This window comes from Mobula hypostoma, unplaced genomic scaffold (assembly GCF_963921235.1).
Source record: "Mobula hypostoma unplaced genomic scaffold, sMobHyp1.1 scaffold_95, whole genome shotgun sequence".
NCBI lineage: Eukaryota > Metazoa > Chordata > Chondrichthyes > Myliobatiformes > Myliobatidae > Mobula > Mobula hypostoma.
In genome coordinates this window covers 209,222-232,069 of record NW_026948255.1, presented here as the reverse complement: position 1 = coordinate 232,069, position 22,848 = coordinate 209,222, and the positions used below count along the sequence as shown (strand labels likewise).

Here is a 22,848-nt window from a genome sequence, read left to right as displayed (position 1 = left end):
TGCTACATTGGCTGATGAGTATGTTTTAATTCCCAAGAATAAATTTTCTCCAGGTAAATTTTTTAAAAAGAAAACTAGTACAGAGAGTCAAGGTAAATCAGAATTTAAATTTGAAGTTGGTGAGAAAAATAAGGATGAAGGGAGACGTGAAGGAAAGACATTTTGGTATTATTTGTAATTATTGTAAGGAACCTGGACATGTAGTGGCTAACTGCTTCTGATTGAAACGGAAAGAGAAAGAAGTGGCCCCAGATGCTTGTGTGCAGCATATTGTAAAACATGCAAAACCACAGGGTTTAGAAAATATTAATGAAGATGCGTCAGAGTCTGACAAAGTTAAGAAGGGATATGAGGCTTTTATAACAGAAGGATTTGTATCTTTGAAAGAAGGATCGAATGCAGAACCGATAAGGATACTTAGAGATACTGGAGCTTCACAATCACTAATATTACACAGTGTGTTAAGGTTTAATGATGAGTCTGACACTGCTGAGGTAAATTATATAAGAGGAGTAGGGAGTGCCCTTATGCCAGTACATACATAGAGTAAATTTAAGGTCAGGATTAGTTACAGGAGTTGTTAAAGTAGGACTACAATCCAGTTTACCTGTGAATGATGTTTCTTTTTTGTTAGGGAATGATTTAGCAGGTGGACAAGTTTTTCCTGAAGTGCATTTGACAATAAATTCAAAGTCTGAGGAACCACAGAGGGATTCTAACACAGATTCTTCCTGTGTTGTAACAAGAGCTATGGCTAAAAAGACTGATGTGAAGGATGTGGTTGTTACCCATGACAGTTCAAATCAAGATTTGAATTTTGAGGATGTATCAGAAACTTCCTTACCTACCTTATTTGATCAGGATTTTGGTGGTAAGTCTGATCAGGAAGATTTGTCTTTATCTCAGAAGGAGATGATAGCAGAGCAGGGTAGGGATCCTGAGATAGTTAAATTAAAAGAAGAAGCTCTTCCAGATAGTGAAATTGGAAAAGTACCAGTTGGATATTATTTTGAAAAGAGGGTATTAATGAGAAAGTGGAGATTGCCTACAATTCCTGCTAGTGAGGAATGGGAAGTTAATCATCAGGTTGTTGTTCCTAAAATTTACCGAAATGAGGTTTTGACTATGGCTCATAGTATTCCTTTGGGTGGTCATTTAGGGGTAAAGAAAACTATGAACAAAGTTTCTAAACATTTTTATTGGCCTAGTTTAAGACAAGATGTGGCAACATTTTGCAGAACGTGTCAAACATGTCAAATTGTTGGTAAACCTAATCAGGTTACTCCAGTGGCCCCACTGCAACCAATTCCTGCATCTGGTGAGCCGTATTATGAAACAGAATTTGCCACTGTGACTGTTAAGGAAATTAAACTCCAATTTAATAATCCAGTTTAATGTTACAGGAGTACAATATTTTGATCACTCATATCAAGGGTAAAGACAATGTGATTGCTGACTGTTTGTCTAGATGTTAAATGTACAATGAAAATTTGTTTTTTTTGGAGTGATATTTTATCATTTGTAACACCCCTACTGTACATTAGTTTGTAAAGGGCTGAAAGATAAGATTATATATATCGTATATCGTGCATTTTGTAAATTTTATACCTTAGTATTTTTTTTGTATAAATTGTTAAATTTTTGTTCTTCAAGAGACCAAAATTTTTTTTTTTGGAGGGAGGTGTTACATGCTCAAGGAGATCTGTGGTTTTTGTGAGAATGCTGTAATAGTCACCTGATGTGATTTTCCCGCCGATGTGAGGTCATGTGATGACACGTGCCCCGTGACTATATAAGGGTCGACTCAGGTGATGCAGTGGGTTTTTGAGTTTGTAGATTTCCAGGTAGGACGTGTTGTGCCTCCACTTCCATTGCATGGTTGTTTTTGTGACGTAGTTTCATTTTTAAAACGGACGGTGCATTCTCTTACAAGATATTGTATTTGAGCTGGGAATTTGTGGCGGGAAGTGCCAATTTACTCAATTTGGACAGTTTTGAAGGGAGAGTGAAGAATTCATCGAAGTGAAGGAGCGAGAGAAGTCGGCATCGGTTGGCAGTTTAATAAAGGATCGACCTAATTGAGTCTTCGTTGAAGAGAAGCTGCATCGAGATAACTCTTGTAAAAGCACAATGAGTTCATGTACAAAGGCTCTCTCTCTCTCTAAAAGGAATTTAAGGTCAGTCGATTTAAACTGTTTATTTTTGGCATCGGGAATCCTGTGGATGGAACCAGCAGTAAAGGTGCGTCGGTGAAGAAATCGTTCTCCAGAGAAGTCTCTCCCAATTGAATGTGTAAAACTGTTGGACTTTCGAAGTTATCGCTTTAAGAACTGTTTTCAGCATTTAACACTTTCAGAACCAGAGCCGAGTGGCGAGCTGGTGAACAACTGCGTACCTGCTAACCTCCAGTTAAAGTTTTCCTTTGTTTTTTCTTCCTTATCGTTTATATGTGTTTAATAAATGTTTGGTTGTTTTTATAAAACCTGTCTCGGTAAATATTCATTGTTGCCGGTTACGCAACAGTAATCCCACTGAACCAGAGTGAGGAACTCTCAGCCTGGGCTTTCTCAAATAACACCCGGGGAAGTGAGGTGAGGAACTGTGTCCAGTCAGAGATGACTGTGGCTGTCAGTGTTTTGAGGGATGGTATCTCAGGCCCCCACCAAACGGAACTTCCTATACTGGGAAACATGCATCCTGGCCATACTTGCAGGTGCCCAGCAGCGGAGAGGAATAACTGAGACTGAGCGATTTTGGATGATCACTTTTCTCTCCTATGGAGTAGCCAGGAATTCACGAGAGATAATCAATTTGGCTACAACACTTGAGGAGCTGGCCACAATACTGCAGGGGCCCTGACAGAAACACAGGCCCAAGTAACAGAAATATCCACTGAAATGTTTGCAATCTGGCAAACAGTCCTACAGAATCGTATGGCTTTAGATTTTATCCCAGCTGAGAAAGGGGGAACCTGTGCTATTACTGACACAGAATGCTGCACCTATATCCCTGATGACTCTACTAACATTACATCCCTCTCCGAGCACACTGCCAAGGAGATTGACAGTATCAAGAAAGTAGGGCAGGATTTACACGGGTTCACCAAAGGGTCGAAATGGTGGTCTTCGAAAGTCTGTTCAGTAATATGTGGGGCATGATATTGCTTTATGGCCTAATAGTTGTACATATCATTGTTATAATTACTGTTGTACGCTGTTCTTACCCACTGATAAGTCAATGCTGTACTCAGTTGCTTTCTCTGTAAAAAATTACTGCTTTGTTGATCATGTAGTGGGTTAATGATAAAGTATGTGAAAAGGTTAACACTTCGCGAAACAATAGCAGCCTGTTTTTCTGAAACAACCTGCTGATGATCAACAGATGTGCTAAGCCACGCTGAGCCATATTTCTTCTTGAGGGTCGCTAGCTGGGGTTTCAGGATGCTTATCTCCTTGTGCAATCATGCATACAGACAGGACAGCTTCAGTCTGTTCTGTGTGTGAAAGCCATTATGACTATCTTGTAATTTGTCTTTAGGGGCTGTCATGTACTAAATAACTTTGTCTCCAGCCTGTCTTGTGTGGGGGGGTATCTGGATGGATATACCTGTGGTGTAAGGGGAATTGTTAGTCAGTTAGTGGATTGGGTGGGAACAGTCATAGACTGTTCCTGTTTGAGCGACTAACTGAGTAAGCCCCGGGTGCTTGGAATAAAGAGTTTGTACTTATACGGTCTCTGAGTGACTTTATCCGGATTCCACTTCCACAGAATGGGAGTGGTTTTAAAGGGCTGGGCTGCTGGAAGCCCATTACCAGACCTGGAGTGATTGTAACTGGGTCTAACAGAGGCATAACTGGTTCTTCTGGGCACATTCAGTCTCACTCCAACTATTTCCTACCTTCCTTTGTACAGTTATGTAATGTCTGAAGGACCAGAGTTTGAGTAAATGAGACTCACCAAACTTTCTCCTGACAGAGTCACTGGAATCTCCGAGTCAGATGGGTCCTCTCCAGTTGATGCTCTCAATCCTCGGGCTGGTTCACTTGTTGCTGTTCCCTCGTCTTCAGTCGTGGTTTGCTTCCAGTTGGGGTTTTTCTACCAATAAATCTCTCACTGCAGGTCTAACTTTAACATGAAAGATAATGAAGCACATTAACAATAAAATTGAGAACCAAACATTCCTGCTTAATGTTTCTAAGAACAAAACTCACTGAAATTTAAACGTTAAAGGCAAATATAATGATCTCAGTGAACAATCTTTTACTTTCTCTCACACATCACAAAACGATATGGGATAAGAAGGAGCCATCATTCAGTCATGGTAAGACATAAGACACAGGAACAGAATTTGGTGATTCGATCCATCTGGTCTGCCCCACCACTCAACCATGGCTGAGTTTTATTCCAACACCATATTCCTGCCTTCCTTCTGTAACCCTGAAGCTACTTAGCAATCATGAACATATTAATCTCTGTCATAAATATACCCAAATGGCAGCTTCAACCAACCTCTGTGGCAACAAATTCCACAGATCAGATATATTTAGGCCAAAAAATTTTCCTCATCTCAGTTTTAAAGGGAAGCATATTTATTTAGAGACTCTGCTGTCAGATCAGACTGTCTGTCTAATGGAAACATCCTCTCCATATCCATTGTATCCAGGCTTTTCAGCATTCGGTAGGTTTACTTAACCATACATCCCTCCACCACCCCCACCGTCCCTCTGAACTCCATTGAGCACAGGTTCTGAACCATCAAATACTCCTCATACATAACGCCGATCATTCCTGAGGTTATTCTTGTAAACCTCGTTAGCAACAACTGTACGAAACACATTTCCAAGAATAACAGACAGATTGGTACCAGGATAATTTACAGGGAAAAGTTGTGCTTTCTTTACTCCTCATACTGTTACCTGCCACAGTAAGATTTTGTGAGTGGGATGATGGAATGGTCTTGTGAGTGGGATGATGTAATGGTCTTGTGACAGTGGGAGGATGGAATGGTCTTGTGAGTGGGATGATGGAATGGTCTTGTGAGTGGGATGATGGAATGGTCTTGTGAGTGGGAGGATGGAATGGTCTTGTGAGTGGGAGGATGGAATGGTCTTGTGAGTGGGAGGATGGAATGGTCTTGTGACAGTGGGATGATGGAATGGTCTTGTGACAGTGGGAGGATGGAATGGTCTTGTGACAGTGGGAGGATGGAATGGTCTTGTGAGTGGGAGGATGGAATGGTCTTGTGAGTGGGAGGATGTAATGGTCTTGTGAGTGGGATGATGGAATGGTCTTGTGACAGTGGGAGGATGGAATGGTCTTGTGACAGTGGGAGGATGGAATGGTCTTGTGAGTGGGAGGATGGAATGGTCTTGTGAGTGGGAGGATGGAATGGTCTTGTGAGAGTGGGATGATGGAATGGTCTTGTGACAGTGGGATGACGGAATGGTCTTGTGACAGTGGGATGACGGAATGGTCTTGTGAGTGGGATGATGGAATGGTCTTGTGAGTGGGATGATGGAATGGTCTTGTGAGTGGGATGATGGAATGGTCTTGTGAGTGGGATGCTGGAATGGTCTTGTGACAGTGGGAGGACGGAATGGTCTTGTGAGTGGGAGGATGGAATGGTCTTGTGAGTGGGAGGATGGAATGGTCTTGTGAGTGGGATGATGGAATGGTCTTGTGAGTGGGATGACGGAATGGTCTTGTGAGTGGGATGATGGAATGGTCTTGTGACAGTGGGAGGATGGAATGGTCTTGTGAGTGGGAGGATGGAATGGTCTTGTGAGTGGGATGATGGAATGGTCTTGTGAGTGGGAGGACGGAATGGTCTTGTGAGTGGGAGGACGGAATGGTCTTGTGAGTGGGAGGACGGAATGGTCTTGTGAGTGGGAAGATGGAATGGTCTTGTGAGTGGGAGGATGGAATGGTCTTGTGACAGTGGGAGGATGGAATGGTCTTGTGACAGTGGGAGGATGGAATGGTCTTGTGAGTGGGATGATGGAATGGTCTTGTGAGTGGGATGATGGAATGGTCTTGTGAGTGGGAGGATGGAATGGTCTTGTGAGTGGGATGATGGAATGGTCTTGTGAGTGGGATGATGGAATGGTCTTGTGAGTGGGATGATGGAATGGTCTTGTGAGTGGGAGGATGGAATGGTCTTGTGACAGTGGGATGATGGAATGGTCTTGTGACAGTGGGAGGATGGAATGGTCTTGTGAGTGGGAGGATGGAATGGTCTTGTGAGTGGGATGATGGAATGGTCTTGTGAGTGGGAGGATGGAATGGTCTTGTGAGTGGGAGGATGGAATGGTCTTGTGAGTGGGATGATGGAATGGTCTTGTGAGTGGGATGATGGAATGGTCTTGTGAGTGGGATGATGGATGGAGTGGATGGTCTTGTGAGTGGGAGGATGGAATGGTCTTGTGAGTGGGAGGATGGAATGGTCTTGTGAGTGGGAGGATGGAATGGTCTTGTGAGTGGGAGGATGGAATGGTCTTGTGAGTGGGATGATGGAATGGTCTTGTGAGTGGGAGGATGGAATGGTCTTGTGAGTGGGATGATGGAATGGTCTTGTGAGTGGGATGATGGAATGGTCTTGTGAGTGGGAGGATGGAATGGTCTTGTGAGTGGGAGGATGGAATGGTCTTGTGAATGGTCTTGTGAGTGGGAGGATGGAATGGTCTTGTGAGTGGGAGGATGGAATGGTCTTGTGAGTGGGAGGATGGAATGGTCTTGTGAGTGGGATGATGGAATGGTCTTGTGAGTGGGATGATGGAATGGTCTTGTGAGTGGGATGATGGAATGGTCTTGTGAGTGGGATGATGGAATGGTCTTGTGAGTGGGAGGATGGAATGGTCTTGTGAGTGGGATGATGGAATGGTCTTGTGAGTGGGAGGATGGAATGGTCTTGTGAGTGGGAGGATGGAATGGTCTTGTGAGTGGGAGGATGGAATGGTCTTGTGAGTGGGAGGATGGAATGGTCTTGTGAGTGGGATGATGGAATGGTCTTGTGAGTGGGAGGATGGAATGGTCTTGTGAGTGGGAGGATGGAATGGTCTTGTGAGTGGGAGGATGGAATGGTCTTGTGAGTGGGAGGATGGAATGGTCTTGTGAGTGGGAGGATGGAATGGTCTTGTGAGTGGGAGGATGGAATGGTCTTGTGAGTGGGAGGATGGAATGGTCTTGTGAGTGGGAGGATGGAATGGTCTTGTGAGTGGGAGGATGGAATGGTCTTGTGAGTGGGATGATGGAATGGTCTTGTGAGTGGGATGATGGAATGGTCTTGTGAGTGGGATGATGGAATGGTCTTGTGAGTGGGATGATGGAATGGTCTTGTGAGTGGGATGATGGAATGGTCTTGTGAGTGGGAGGATGGAATGGTCTTGTGAGTGGGAGGATGGAATGGTCTTGTGAGTGGGATGATGGAATGGTCTTGTGAGTGGGATGATGGAATGGTCTTGTGAGTGGGAGGATGGAATGGTCTTGTGAGTGGGATGATGGAATGGTCTTGTGAGTGGGAGGACGGAATGGTCTTGTGAGTGGGATGATGGAATGGTCTTGTGACAGTGGGATGATGGAATGGTCTTGTGACAGTGGGAGGACGGAATGGTCTTGTGAGTGGGAGGACGGAATGGTCTTGTGACAGTGGGAGGACGGAATGGTCTTGTGACAGTGGGAGGATGGAATGGTCTTGTGAGTGGGATGATGGAATGGTCTTGTGAGTGGGATGATGGAATGGTCTTGTGACAGTGGGATGATGTAATGGTCTTGTGACAGTGTGAGGATGGAATGGTCTTGTGAGTGGGATGATGGAATGGTCTTGTGACAGTGGGAGGACGGAATGGTCTTGTGAATGGGATGATGGAATGGTCTTGTGAGTGAGATGATGGAATGGTCTTGTGAGTGGGATGATGGAATGGTCTTGTGACAGTGGGATGATGTAATGGTCTTGTGACAGTGGGAGGATGGAATGGTCTTGTGAGTGGGATGATGGAATGGTCTTGTGAGTGGGATGATGGAATGGTCTTGTGAGTGGGAGGATGGAATGGTCTTGTGAGTGGAAGGATGGAATGGTCTTGTGAGTGGAAGGATGGAATGGTCTTGTGACAGTGGGAGGATGGAATGGTCTTGTGAGTGGGATGATGGAATGGTCTTGTGAGTGGGAGGATGGAATGGTCTTGTGAGTGGGATGATGGAATGGTCTTGTGAGTGGGATGATGGAATGGTCTTGTGAGTGGGATGATGGAATGGTCTTGTGAGTGGGATGATGGAATGGTCTTGTGAGTGGGATGATGGAATGGTCTTGTGACAGTGGAGTGATGTAATGTCATGTGATGGCATGGTATAAAAGAAAAGCCGTCACTGTGACGCAGTTCTTGTTATTTAAAGGTGCAACCACGTTGTTGCCGGTCGGCTGTTGTGCTGGACGTCACCGGTTTTGTTTGTTACACGTTTATTTTCCCCTCACAGTCTAGTATCGGAGAGTGAAGACATTACCGGTGTTATCCGAACCCAAAGGATTGGGTAAAATTAATGTCGTTCAGTACGTTTATTTTCCCTCACAGTCTAGTATCGGAGAGTGAAGACATTACCAGGGTTATCCGAACCCAAAGGATTGGGTAAAGTTAATGTCGTTCAGTACGTTTATTTTCCCTCACAGTCTCGTATCGGAGAGTGAAGACATTACCAGCGTTATCCAAACCCAAAGGATTGGATAAAGTTAATGTTGTTCAGCGATTTGGAAGCGATCGAACTTTTTGAATCTTCGTTCCGGAAATTGTGGCATGCACGTTCGAGTTAAACCCTTGCAAGGTCGGGAAGGTTTTTGCAGTGACCACCCTCCAGCCAAAAGGTCAGTTACTTTAAGACACTTTATTTCTTCGTGATTTCGTCTGACAAGGCATCTCTCCACTGTGATCAACAGATTTGTCATTTCTCAAAGGAATTGTTGTTTCGGAGAAGCCTCTCCTTAATGATTGTATAAATCACTTGGACTTCTGAATTTACCGCTTTAAGGCTGTGCTTCAATGAGAACTGTTTCTAAGTTTGACTGTTTGTTAGATATTGCCGCATAACTGTTAACTTCCAGTTATGTTCGTCATTTGTTTACTTTTCTGTGTTTTTGAGCAGAGATTAATAAATTTTGTTGTTTGCTTATAAAGCCTGACTCATTTTCATATCTATTGCTGCTGGTTCATAACAATACATAAAGCCGATCATTCCTGAGATTATTCTTATCAACTTTGTTATCATCAACGGGACCGAACACATTTCCAGGAATAACAAATTGGTACCAGAAATATTTATAGGGAAAAGTTGTGCTTTCTTTACTGTTTTACTATCACAGAACGAGCCATTTCCATTTCCAGGTTAAAACAGGTCCATTTCAGGAAATATCAACCATTCCAGGGTGAATGTAATAAAAAGAAACTGGAATTTCCAGAAACACTCAGCAGGTAAGGAACAGCTGTGGGTAGAGGGACAAACTTTACAATTCAGGTTAATAACGTTTCCTCAGAATGACTTCTAACATTTTCTGTTTTTAGTGCAGATCTCCAGCAACTTGAGATTCTGCTTGATTTCCACGGAGTGACAGACAGGTGACAGTGAGGGGGGGTTTCCAAGCACAGTTTGAACACCAAACTCACGGGTCTATTTCTACTGTTGTAAACATGGAACAGCCCATTTACTCATAGCCTCTCCCTATGAGGATGGAATGGGAACTCATCTTCTTCTCAGATTAGCAGTCATTGCTTCCAAAGGAACTCCAGAAACAAATATCTGATCCCAGACCAGAAATACTCACTCAAAACCTCATAAGCCCAAGCAGCTCATTCCCCGGGTCCATTTTACCTGGATCAAAAACTGTGATATCCCAGGACCCAACCTCAGAGTCACACAGCTGAATCTGCCACTCACCGACCCTGACAGTCTCACACATTGTCCCCACATCTCACACTGGGTAGTGCAATCCGGGATTTCCCCACAACCAACGTCCAGCTGCTCGAAATTTCTGCTTCATTGTAGAAGGACTACCATCCAGCCCCATCTGTAGAAGCACTAACCAATGTCAAAGCCAAAACACCAACAGTTCCATATGCCTGGAATGTAGATCACAGGATTATAGCCTGAGCACCAACTCTCCCAGTACTCTTTGCTGCCAGTAAAATGCTGCAGTGTGTCAGCCAGTCACAGTTCAAAAACTAACACCTCCACACCAATGCACAACAGAACTGGTACCTGGTGACCCTCTGGCATTCCAGCTAACAAAAACTGATTCTGGAAATAACTCAGCAAGGCCAAAGGTGTAAAATAACACTTCACAATGAAGACAAGGTTAGAAGAAAGATTGCTGATATATAACATTGAGGAGGTGGGATACAGGGTGGACCGAGGTTGACCTAGATGGTTGGTATACATCACTGAAGTGGGGTTAGGAAAGTGGACAGAGGTTGAACAAGATGGACAGGAATGAGCAGATGGAACCAGGTAGGAGAAGGGATCAAGGACAATCACTGTTGGTCCTCCAGCAATACACAGATACTGAATTAATCTCAAATACTACCGTACAAAAGATCCTAAAATGACCAAGTTAGAACAAACAATAAGAACTTTGGCATATGCCCTTTGACCCTCACCAAATTTTTATCAACACACAACAGAAAGTTTCTGATCTGGACACTTCACGCTTTTGTATGGTAACTACCCTGCTCATGACTGTGAGGAACGGCAGAGAACTTTGGCTACAGATCAGCACATCACAGAAACCATTCTCCCCCCTAGTCTTCCCCGTCCCTCGGTAAAGCCGACAGTGAAATCAAAGAACCCCAAAACCTGGGACGTTCTCCTTTCTCACCCACCCTAATCGGGGAGAAGGCACAACAGCCATAAAGCTCAAGGACAAATGCGAGGAGCCTCAGGAAGCCAGGCGAGTTGGGGGAAGTTAACGGGTCTCGGGGCCAACATCAGATTTCCCCAACACAACATGGAGGAAGCATTACCACCCATCCAGGGACTATAAGCACACACCACACACCACATGATCTTGCGTCACAAAGTGGAAGGCAGGGCAGATCTGCGGGAAACAGCCTCACGTGAGCTGTGGGCAGGACTCCCATTTCAATTCTGCGGAAATAGACAGCCTGGGCTCCTGGTTTGGATCATTCAATGCAGGTTCAGTGAAGTCTACACATTTTTGACGAGCCCAGATAACTTGGTACAAAATGGCCCTCAGTTCAGGGCTCACGGCCAACATCAGATCCACTTCAGCACAACCCATCTGGAGACTGTGAGCATGCGCGAAGAACTTGTTATATCTGCTGTTAAGTGCGAGGGGCAAATGGGATCACGTGACTGGTGGGGTCTCCCATCACCCCACGCAGAGCACTCCAGCTACCCACCACTCATGTAGAAAGAAACAAACTTGCCGCTCACATCTCCTCTCACCTTAAATGTGTTAGACAGTTCAACGCCCAGGAGAAATATATCGTCTGTCACTCTATCTATTCCTCTCGTAATCTTATAAACGTTCATCCAGTCTCACCTCAGCCTGCGCCGCTCTGGAGAAAACAACACAAGTTTGTCCAACCTCTCGTTATAGCTCATGTCCTCTAATGTAGACAATATCCTGGTAAACCTCTTTTACACCCTCTACTATTATTCTGACATTTCACATTCTTAAAATAAAGTACTGATCCTAACTGACCTAAGACTGGGAATGTTTACTTGGATTAAATGTCAGAAATTGTGTAAAACTGAGTATTTGGCTATGGTGTTTGTAAACTTCTGACTGCAACAGTAGCCATTAATATGAAAAAGAAAATTTGCTAGCATATCAAACAGAAAAAATGGCAAATTTTCTGTTCTCATTGATGAATCAACAATCCTGAGCATTAAGACTGCCCGAATACTTTATTTGAAAAGTGATAAAGAAGGTGATCCCCATTTTATGTTTTTAGATCTAATTGAACTGCCTGATCAGAAAGCTGCAACTATTGTAGAGCATCTTTTGAATTATCTCAAGAACCATGGGTTTGATGACTCTTACTTGAAACAGAACCTTGTAGCATTTGCTAGTGATCGGGTGAACATAATGCCTGGTGTCAAATCTGGTGTTGCTACAATTCTCAAGGAACATTACCCTGATGTGACAAATTGGCACGGTCTTAGTCACGGATTAGAACTTGCAGTTGGTGATTCAGTGAGAGAAGTTCATAGAATAAACCATTTTCAATCATTTATGGATAAATTGTACTCTGTTTACAGTAGATCACTTCTAAATCAAAAGGAACTGTCTTAATGTGCCTCTCAACTAGAACAACAAATTTGCAAAACAGGCTGTGTTCTGGGCACCAGGTGCGTGGCTAGCTTGTTTCGAACAGTTTCAGCAGTGTGACAGAATTATGAAGCACTGTGTTTTCATTTTGAAAAAGCAATGAAGAATGAAACAAGATCTGGGAGTGACAGAAAAACTTATGAAGGTCTGTTGAAAAGAGTCTTCAGAACAGTTTCTATTGGACTGAGCTCTAACGTATGACACGTTGCATGAACTTGGTTTACTGTCTGAGTGTTTACAGAAACGCCACTACTACGACTGTTTATGCAGACAAACTGACCCAACTGCATGGACCGAAAGACCAACCTGGTACAAAAACTCTAGAAGCTCAAGAGGCAGTTGAAAAGGGGAAATTTGAAGAAATTACCTTAACAAGCAACAACAAAAGTGTCTCCATTAATTATCGATAGTTTCTTACTGGTCTTATAAACAGTTTGTAGCACCTTATGTTCAGGGCAATATCCTTGAAAGGTTCTCAAACTTCTAAACCTCAAAGTATGTATTAATCCCCTGCTAAATGAAATGTGTGTCCTTGATAAAGATAACTGGCCGGCTGAAATACTGCTTAATTTTTTTTCAAGTCAAGTCATATTTTATTGTCATTTTGACCATAAACCACTAGTACAGTACACAGTAAAAACGAGACAACATTTCTCCAGGACCCTGGTGCTACATAAAACAACACAAAACTACACTAGACTATGTGAGACAGCACAAGGCTACCCTAGACTACGTAAAAACAACATTAAAAAACTGCACTAGACTACAGCCCTGCACAGGACAACATAAAGTGTGCAAAAACAGTGCAGGGCAGTACAATAATTTATAAACAAGACAATAGGCACAGTAGCGGACAAATTACAATATAATAATAAATGATGTGAATGTCAGTCTGGACTCTGGGTATTGAGGAGTCTGATGGCTTGGGGGAAGAAACTGTTACGCAGTCTTGTCATGTGAGCCCGGATGCTTCGGTACCTTCTGTCTGATGGAGAATTATGGAGAAGCTGCAATATCATCTCTCTGTAAGAGGTTGAAGCTTTCTTCTTCCTCTGTAATAAATGCCTTCAGGGATTATGTGGAGGATCGTGGACTCCGCATCCTCCAAGATTTACGCCCATTACTGAGCTGTTCACAAGTTATTCCTATTAGTACAGCTGAGTGTGAGAGAGGATTCAGTCACATCAACTTGATAATAACAACAACACACTCAAGGATTCTCATAGATCAGCGGTCCCCAACCGCCGGGCCGCGGACCAGTACCGGACCACAAAGCATGTGCTACCGGGCCACGAGGAAACGATATGATTTGGCGATATAAATCAGCTGCACCTTTCCTTAATCTCTGTCAAGCCCACTGTTGAGCTTGAATGCACGCAAGATCATTACCCGCGCGTCATACATGTCAGCGCGGGAAGGAGATCAACTCCTCGAGCTTGCAGATGACGGTGGGCTGAAAAGTACGTTTGACATAACATCTTTGCCGGCATTCTGGATCAAAGTCAAGGCTAAATATCCTGACAATACACATCAAAGTTGCTGGCGAACGCAGCAGGCCAGGCAGCATCTCTAGGAAGAGGTGCAGTCGACGTTTCAGGCCGAGACCCTTCGTCAGGACTAACTGAAGGAAGAGTGAGTAAGAGATTTGAAAGTGGGAGCGGGAGGGGGAGATCCGAAATAATAGGAGAAGACAGGAGGGGGAGGGATGGAGCCAAGAGCTGGACAGGTGATTGGCAAAGGGGATATGAGAGGATCATGGGACAGGAGGTCCAGGGAGAAAGACAAGGGTGGGGGGGAACCCAGAGGATGGGCAAAGGGTATAGTCAGAGGGACAGAGGGAGAAAAAGGAGAGTGAGAGAAAGAATGTGTGTATAAAAATAATAACGGATGGGGTACGAGGGGGAGGTGGGGCATTAGCGGAAGTTAGAGAAGTCGATGTTCATGCCATCAGGTTGGAGGCTACCCAGAAGAAATATAAGGTGTTATTCCTCCAACCTGAGTGTGGCTTCAACTTTACAATAGAGGAGGCCGTGGATAAACATGTCAGAATGAGAATTGGATGAGGAATTAAAATGTGTGGCCACTGGGAGATCCTGCTTTCTCTGGAGGACAAAGTGTAGGTGTTCAGCAAAACGATCACACATTCAGCCACACATTTTAATTCCACATCCCATTCCCATTCTGACATGTTTATCCACGGCCTCCTCTACTGTAAAGTTGAAGCCACACTCAGGTTGGAGGAACAACACCTTATATTTCTTCTGGGTAGCCTCCAACCTGATGGCATGAACATCGACTTCTCTAACTTCCGCTAATGCCCCACCTCCCCCTCGTACCCCATCCGTTATGTATTTATATACGCATTCTTTTTCTCTCTCTCCTTTTTCTCCCTCTGTCCCTCTTACTATACCCCTTGCCCATCCTCTGGGTTCCCCCCACCTTTTCTTTCTCCCCGGACCTCCTGTCCCATGATCCTCTCATATCCTCTTTGCCAATCACCTGTCCATCTCTTGGCTCCATCCCTCCCCCTCCTGTCTTCTCCTATCATTTTGGATCTCCCCCTCCCCCTCCCCCTTTCAAATCTCTTACTAACTCTTCCTTCAGTTAGTCCTGACGAAGGGTCTCGGTCTGAAACGTCGACTGTACCTCTTCCGAGAGATGCTGCCTGGCCTGCTGCGTTCGCCAGCAAATTTGATGTGTGTTGCTTGAATTTCCAGCATCTGCAGAATTCCTGTTGTTTGCTAAATATCCTGAGATAGCTACGAAAGCACTGAAAACGTTGCTTTCATTTCCAACATTTTTCTGCGAAGCGGAGTTTTCCGCAATGAATGCAACGAAAACTAAATTGCGGAATAGACTGGACATAAGGAACACCCTTCAAGTATCACTGTTTCCCGTCACCCCTCGATAGGATCGTCTTGTTGCAGGAAAACAAGCCAGGGCTCCCACTGATTCAGCGATATTGCTGCGTTGCAATGATTTTACATGTCCATACAAGGAAAATATGCGCTGAGTATTTAATACCCAAACGTTACTTAAAATGTTATGATGCTATTGACTTATAAGTGACTTGTATAACCATATAACAATTACAGCACGGAAACAGGCCATCTCTGCCCTTCTAGTCCATGCCGAACGCTACTCTCACCTAGTCCCACCGACCTGCACTCAGCCCATAACCCTCCATTCCTTTCCTGTCCATATACCTATCCAATTTTTCTTTAAAAATGATAATATCGAACCTGCCTCTAGCACTTCAACTGGAAGTTCGTTCCACACTTACTTCAAGCTCCCCTGTCCTCCCCTGATAATTGGCTAATCACTATATTCATGCAAGGAAAATATGCGCTGTGTGTTTAATATTAAATTCGTTAGATAAACTTTTTTAGAAACGAAATTGAGTGTATTAACCACTTATCACCTATATTCCGGTCGTGATTAATACCACCCCCGCAATCAGAATCACCAAAAACGTTTCGCAGGAAAAAAAACCCAGCAGGTCATGCATGTGCACTGATGCCCGCGGAAGGCTTCATGGTCATTGTAGTCTTTCTCGGTTTAGCCAGAAAAAGTGGCTCACCTGAGGACTGGGAGAAATTCAGAGTTCAGCAGAGGAGGACAAAGGCCTTAATTAGGAAGGGGAAAAGAGATTATGAGAGAAAATTGGCAGGGAACATAAAAGCTGACTGTAAAAGCTTTTATAGATGTGTAAAAAGGAAAAGACTGGTAAAGACAAATGTAGGTCCCCTATAGACAGAAACAGGTGAATTGATTATGGGGAGCAAGGACATGGCAGACCAATTGAATAATTACTTTGGTTCTGTCTTCACTGAGGAGGACATAAATAATCTTCCAGAAATAGTAGGGGACAGGGGGTCCAGTGAGATGGAGGAACTGAGCGAAATACATGTTAGTAGGGAAGTGGTGTTAGGTAAATTGAAGGGATTAAAGGCAGATAAATCCCCAGGGCCAGATGGTCTGCATCCTAGAGTGCTTAAGGAAGTAGCTCAAGAAATAGTGATAATTTTTCAAAACTCGTTAGATTCTGGACTAGTTCCTGAGGATTGGAGGGTGGCTAATGTAACCCCACTTTTTAAAAAAGGAGGGAGAGAGAAACCGGGGAATTATAGACCGGTTAGCCTAACGTCGGTGGTGGGGAAACTGCTGGAGCCAGTTATCAAAGATGTGATAACAGCACATTTGGAAAGCGGTGAAATGATCGGACAAAGTCAGCATGGATTTGTGAAAGCAAAATCATGTCTGACGAATCTCATAGCATTTTTTGAGGATATAACTAGTAGAGTGGATAGGGGAGAACTAATGGATGTGGTATATCTGGATTTTCAAAAAGGCTTTTGACAAGGTCCCACACAGGAGATTAGTGTGCAAACTTAAAGCACACGGTATTGGGGGTAAGGTATTGATGTGGATAGAGAATTGGTTGGCAGACAGGAAGCAAAGAGTGGGAATAAACAGAACCTTTTCAGAATGGCAGGCAGTGACTAGTGGGGTACCGCAAGGCACAGTGCTGGGACCCCAGTTGTTTACAATATATATTAATGACTTGGAAGAAGGAATTAAATGCAGAATCTCCAAGTTTGCGGATGACACGAAGCTGGGTTGCAGTGTTAGCTGTGAGGAGGATGCTAAGAGGATGCAGGGTGACTTGGATAGGTTGGGTGAGTGGGCAAACTCATGGCAGATGCAATTTAATGTGGATAAATGTGAAGTTATCCACTTTGGTGGCAAAAATAGGAAAACAGATTATTATCTGAATGGTGGCCGATTAGGAGAAGGAGAGGTGCAACGAGACCTGGGTGTCATTATACACCAGTCATTGAAAATGGGCATGCAGGTACAGCAGGCGGTGAAAAAGGCGAATGGTATGCTGGCATTTATAGCGAGAGGATTCGAGTACAGGAGCAGGGAGGTACTACTGCAGTTGTACAAGGCCTTGGTGAGACCACACCTGGAGTATTGTGTGCAGTTTTGGTCCCCTAATCTGAGGAAAGACATCCTTGCCATAGAGGGAGTACAAAGAAGGTTCACCAGATTGATTCCTGGGATGGCAGGACTTTCATATGAAGAAAGACTGGATGAACTGGGCTTGTACTCGTTGGAATTTAGAAGATTGAGGGGGGATCTGATTGAAACATATAAAATCCTAAAGGGATTGGACAGGCTAGATGCAGGAAGATTGTTCCCGATGTTGGGCAAGTCCAGAACGAGGGGTCACAGTTTGAGGATAAAGGGGAAGCCTTTTAGGACCGAGATTAGGAAAAACTTCTTCACACAGAGAGTGGTGAATCTGTGGAATTCTCTGCCACAGGAAACAGTTGAGGCCAGTTCATTGGCTATAATTAAGAGGGAGTGAGATATGGCCCTTGTGACTATGGGGATCAGGGGGTATGGAGGGAAGGCTGGTGCAGGGTTCTGAGTTGGATGATCAGCCATGATCATAATAAATGGCGGTGCAGGCTCGAAGGGCCGAATGGCCTACTCCTGCACCTATTTTCAATGTTTCTATGTTTCTAAACAGAACGTATTTGACTGCTACTCTTGTCCGTTGGCAACCCCACTGCCCCCATCCACCCCCCCCCCACCGGTCGGCCGGTCCGCAGTGCAAATAAGGTTGGGGACCCCTGTCATAGATCATGTATCAGCGCTTATGTTTGTTAAACTACACAGACCTCCTCTAGTTCAGTGGAATCCTGAGCCGTACGTCACAACATGGCTGCAGTACCACAGATCAGCAGATGACACCAGGACAAGAGTTGCTTCAGACTCCCGAACACATATTACGCCTGACCCTTTGTGGAAATTATTGCGAAACTTCTCATTGGTGGCATTTGGTAAGTAGGTAATTACTTTTAAATCGGTAAAATACATGATTCGTGTCTTTTTCTTTACTCGCTTGATAATTATATTTTATGATATTAGGGAGTGCAACAGTGCAATACTTTATCATATTATTAAGTATTATATGTTTTATTGTACCAGTTAGGCACTGAATTGTAGTGACAGGCTAAAATCCTGTTAATCTCTGAACTATCACTATATTTCTGTGGAGCTCTGGAATTGATATATTTCTTTCATCTTGGTTTACCATTATACCAGTGCCAAAGAAGAAGAATGTGGGCTGCCTTGAGGACTATTGCCCAGTCGCACTTACATCGACAGTGAGGAAATGCTTTGGGAGGTTGGTTATGACTGAAATGAACTCCCGCCTCAGCAAGGACCTGGACCCACTGCAATTTGCCTGTCATCACAATAGGTCAACGGCAGACGCAATCTCCATGGCTCTTCACACGGCTTTAGACCATCTGGACAACACAAGCACCTATGTCAGGCCGCTGTTCATCGACTACAGCTCCGCATTTAATACCATCATTCCCACTATCCTAATGGAGAAGTTGCAGAACCTGGGCCTCTGTAATTGTATTCTCATCTTCCTAACCAGAAGAACACAGTCTGTGCGGATTGGTAATAACATATCCTCTTCGCTGACGATCAACACTGGCGCACCTCAGGGGTGTGTGCTTAGCTCACTGCTCTTCTCTCTGTATACACATGACTGTGTGGCTAGACACAGCTCAAATACCATTTACAAATTTACTGACAATACAACCATTGTTGGTCGAATCTCAGGTGGTGACGAGGGGGCGTACAGGAGTGAGATATGCCAGCTAGTGGAATGGTGCCACAGCAACAACCTGGCACTCAATGTCAGTAAGACGAAAGAGCTGATTGTGGACTTCAGGAAGAGTAAGACGAGGGAACACGTACCGATCATCATAGAGTGATCATAAGTAGAGAGAGTGAGTAGCTTTAAATTCCTTGGCATCAAGATCCCTGAGGATCTAACCTGGTCCCAGCATATCGATGTAGTCATAAAGAAGGTAAGACAGCAGCTGTACTTTATTAGGAGTTTGAAGCGATTTGGCATGACAACAAACAAGCTCAAAATCTTCTATAGTTGCACCGTGGAGAGCATTCTGACAGGCTGCATCACTGTCTGGTACGGAGGGGCTACTGCACAGGACTGTGACAAGCTGCAGAACGTTGTAAATCTAGTCAGCTCCATCTTGGGTACTAGCCTACAAAGTATCCAGGACATCTTTAGGAAACGGTGTCTCATAAAGGCAGCATCCATTAGAAAGGACCTCCAGCACCCAGGGCATGTCCTTTTCTCACTGTTACCATCAGGTAGGAGATACAGAAGCCTGAAGGCACACACTCAGCGATTCAGGAACAGCTTCTTCCCCTCTGCCATCCGACTCCTGAATGGACTTTGAAAGCTTTGGACACTACCTCACTTTTTAATATACATCATTTCTATTTTTACACATTGTTAACAATCTATTCATTACGCATAATGATTTACTTTATTTATTATGTATTAATTTATTTATTATTTATGCCAGGATATGTATTGTATTGAACTGCTGTTGCTGTCAACAAATTTCACGTCAATTGCCTGTGATAATAAACCTGATTTTGATTCTGACATTATATATACACACACACTATATATATATATATATATATATATATATATATATATATATATATATACACACACACACATATATACATACACACCACACTCAATTTGTTTACCTGTTCATTACTCTAATGGGGCAAGGAGGTTGTCCAGTACATGAACAACAGGAATTCTGCAGATGCTGGAAATTCAAGCAACACACATCAAAGTTGCTGGTGAACGCAGCAGGCCAGGCTCTGCAGATGCTGGAAATTCAAGCAACACACATCCCTTACTCACTCTTCCTTCAGTTAGTCCTGACGAAGGGTCTTGGCCTGAAACGTCCACTGCGCCTCTTCCTATAGATGCTGCCTGGCCTGCTGCATTCACCAGCAACTTTGATGTGTGCTGCTTGAATTTCCAGCATCTGCAGAATTCCTGTTGGTTGTCCCAGCATATTGACGTAGTCATAAAGAAGGTAAGACAGCAGCTATACTTTATTAGGAGTTTGAAGCGATTTGGCATGACAACAAACAAGCTCAAAATCTTCTATAGTTGCACCATGGGGAGCATTCTGACAGGCTGCATCACTGTCTGGTACGGAGGGGCTACTGCACAGGACCGTGAGAAGCTGCAGAAGGTTGTAAATCTAGTCAGCTCCATCTTGGGTACGAGCCTACAAAGTATCCAGGACATCTTCAGGGAGCGGTGTCTCGGAAAGGCAGCATCCATTAGAAAGGACCTCCAGCACCCAGGGCATGCCCTTTTCTCACTGTTACCATCAGGCAGGAGATACAGAAGCCTGAAGGCACACACCCAGTGATTCAGGAACAGCTTCTTCCCCTCTGCCATCCGACTCCTAAATGGACTTTGAAAGCTTTGGACACTACCTCACTTTTTAATATACATCATTTCTGTTTTTACACATTTTTAACAATCTATTCATTATGCATAATGATTTAGTTTTCTATTTATTATGTTTTAATTTATTTATTATCTATGCCAGAATATGTATTTATGTATTGCATTGAACTGCTGTTGCTGAGTCAAACAAATTTCACGTCAATTGCCTGTGACCTGATAAATCTGATTTTGACATAATAAGATATATATATATATATATATATATACACACCACACTCAATTTGTTTACCTGTTCATTACTCGAATGGGGCAAGGACGTTGCCCAGTACATGAAATCAGCAGGTACACAAACTGGGTGAGACATATATATAGATAGAGGGGATATAGGAAATGACAAGCATTTTGTCAGCTCCGGCACCTAAAAACATTAGCACTGCACCCCTGCTGAAAGGACATCCCACTTTCTAACAACCGTCCCCTTTCAGGCCTGGGGTCCCACATCTTTCCGACCACTCACCCCACACCCACAGTCCACCCGTAACCTCTACCCACACACACAGACAGATCCCCTTCACCCCAAACCCCCTCCCAGCCTGGGAACCACAACTTAACTGATCCCACAGCCCGGGCTCGGGCGCAAAGCTAAAACCGGGGCTGCGGGACCGGAGAGCCCGGAGTCTGCAGCCGTCCGGGAGGACTCGGTCCCGGCCCTTTCCAACTGCAGCAAACCCCCGATTTACACAAACCCCCATTACTCACCTCCCCGATAGCAGAACCGCCGGCGACAACTGTGATGGGCACCGGGCCGACGGTCAGCAGGATATTCGCCGCAGCACCACCCGTGGCCGGAGGTCTGCACATCGCCGCCGGTGGCCGGAGGTCTGCACATCACCGCCGGTGGCCGGAGGTCTGCACATCGCCGCCGGTGGCCGGAGGTCTGCACATCGCCGCCGGTGGCCGGAGGTCAATGCAGCGCCACCAGTGGCCGGAGGCGGGAGTGACAACGGAGAGGTAAATCACAAACACGACAAGTCTGCAGATGCTCGAAATCCAGAGCAACACAAACAAAATGCTGGCGGAACTCAGCAGGCCGGGCAGCATCTATCGGAAAGAAACAACAGTTGACGTTTTCAGTTGAACCCTCCTTCAGGACTGAGATGGAATGGGGGAAATATCTGAATAAAATCGGGGCGGGCGAGGAAATGCCGAGCTGGAAGGTGATAGGTGAAGCCAGGTAGGTGGGAAAGCTCAAGAGCAGAAGAAAATAGAATCTGATAGGAGAGGAGAGTGGAGAATAGGAGAAAGGGATGGAGCAGTGGACCCAGAGAGAAGTGATCAACAGGTGAGAGGACGTGAAAAGTCAGAGAGGAAGAGAGGGAGTGGGAGGAAGAGGTGAGGGGGAGATTTGTTCACCGGAAGGAGAAATCGATATTCATGCCGTCAGGTTGGAGGGTACCCAGACGGAAAATGAGGTGCTGAGCCTGGACCCTGAGGGTGGCCACATCAAGATGGGTTGACACGTCGGAAAGGGAATGGGAATGGGAATGAAAATGTTTGGACACCGGGAAGTCCCGCTCTGGACGGATAGTTCAAAGGTTAATTTATTATCAAAGCAGATATCCATAAACAACTGAGTATTTTTTTCTCCAGAGAGCCACGAAACAAACAAAGAACATGAAAGTCGTTCAGAGAGAAAAAAAATCAAACTCCCACCCCACCCCCGTATAAAAATGAACGGCATCCCGATCATCAACCCCCAAAACCCACCCCTCCCACAAAAGGGAACAATAACATCGATCCCCCCCAAAAAACAACCCGACCCCGCACAACTGCGGAGGAGCCGGTGTCACCGGTGTAGAGGAGCCGCATCGGGAGCAGCGGACACAACGGGCGACCCCGGAAGATTCACAGGTGAAGTGTCGCCTCACCTGGAAGGATGTTTGGACAACGGAGAGAGTTCGGCCGTCCGGCCCTTTCACTGTGACCCCCGAAGTCCATATCAAATCCGTCCAAACGAATCTGGGTGAACTTTAATGACCAATAAATATAATTCCTCTCTTTGATCAGCTGTCTGAGTGATCCCCTGACTCTGAGAGGAAGGGGTGTCTATGGTCCAGATTGTCAGGGTGTTGAGTTTATCAGGAGACAGAGACTGCAGGGACGAGAG

At 44.7% G+C, this 22,848-nt stretch overlaps 1 long non-coding RNA gene across 5 annotated transcripts in view; it reads right to left on the bottom strand.

The window, feature by feature from the left end:
• LOC134342219 (uncharacterized) overlaps positions 1–21,551 on the bottom strand; it is a 58,615-nt gene extending 37,064 nt beyond the window's left edge. Inside the window, exons 1-3 of one of the 5 annotated variants that reach the window (XR_010016978.1) lie at positions 21,441–21,519; positions 11,446–11,558; positions 3,958–4,121 (exon numbers count right to left, since the gene is read on the bottom strand). This is a non-coding gene — a long non-coding RNA (uncharacterized LOC134342219). Of the gene's footprint in view, positions 1–3,957; positions 4,126–11,445; positions 11,559–18,506; positions 18,522–21,440 lie in introns of those variants that run through there. The other 4 variants (XR_010016975.1, XR_010016973.1, XR_010016979.1 and 1 more) reach the window with 4 other exon arrangements.
• Positions 21,552–22,848: the final 1,297 nt, after the last annotated feature.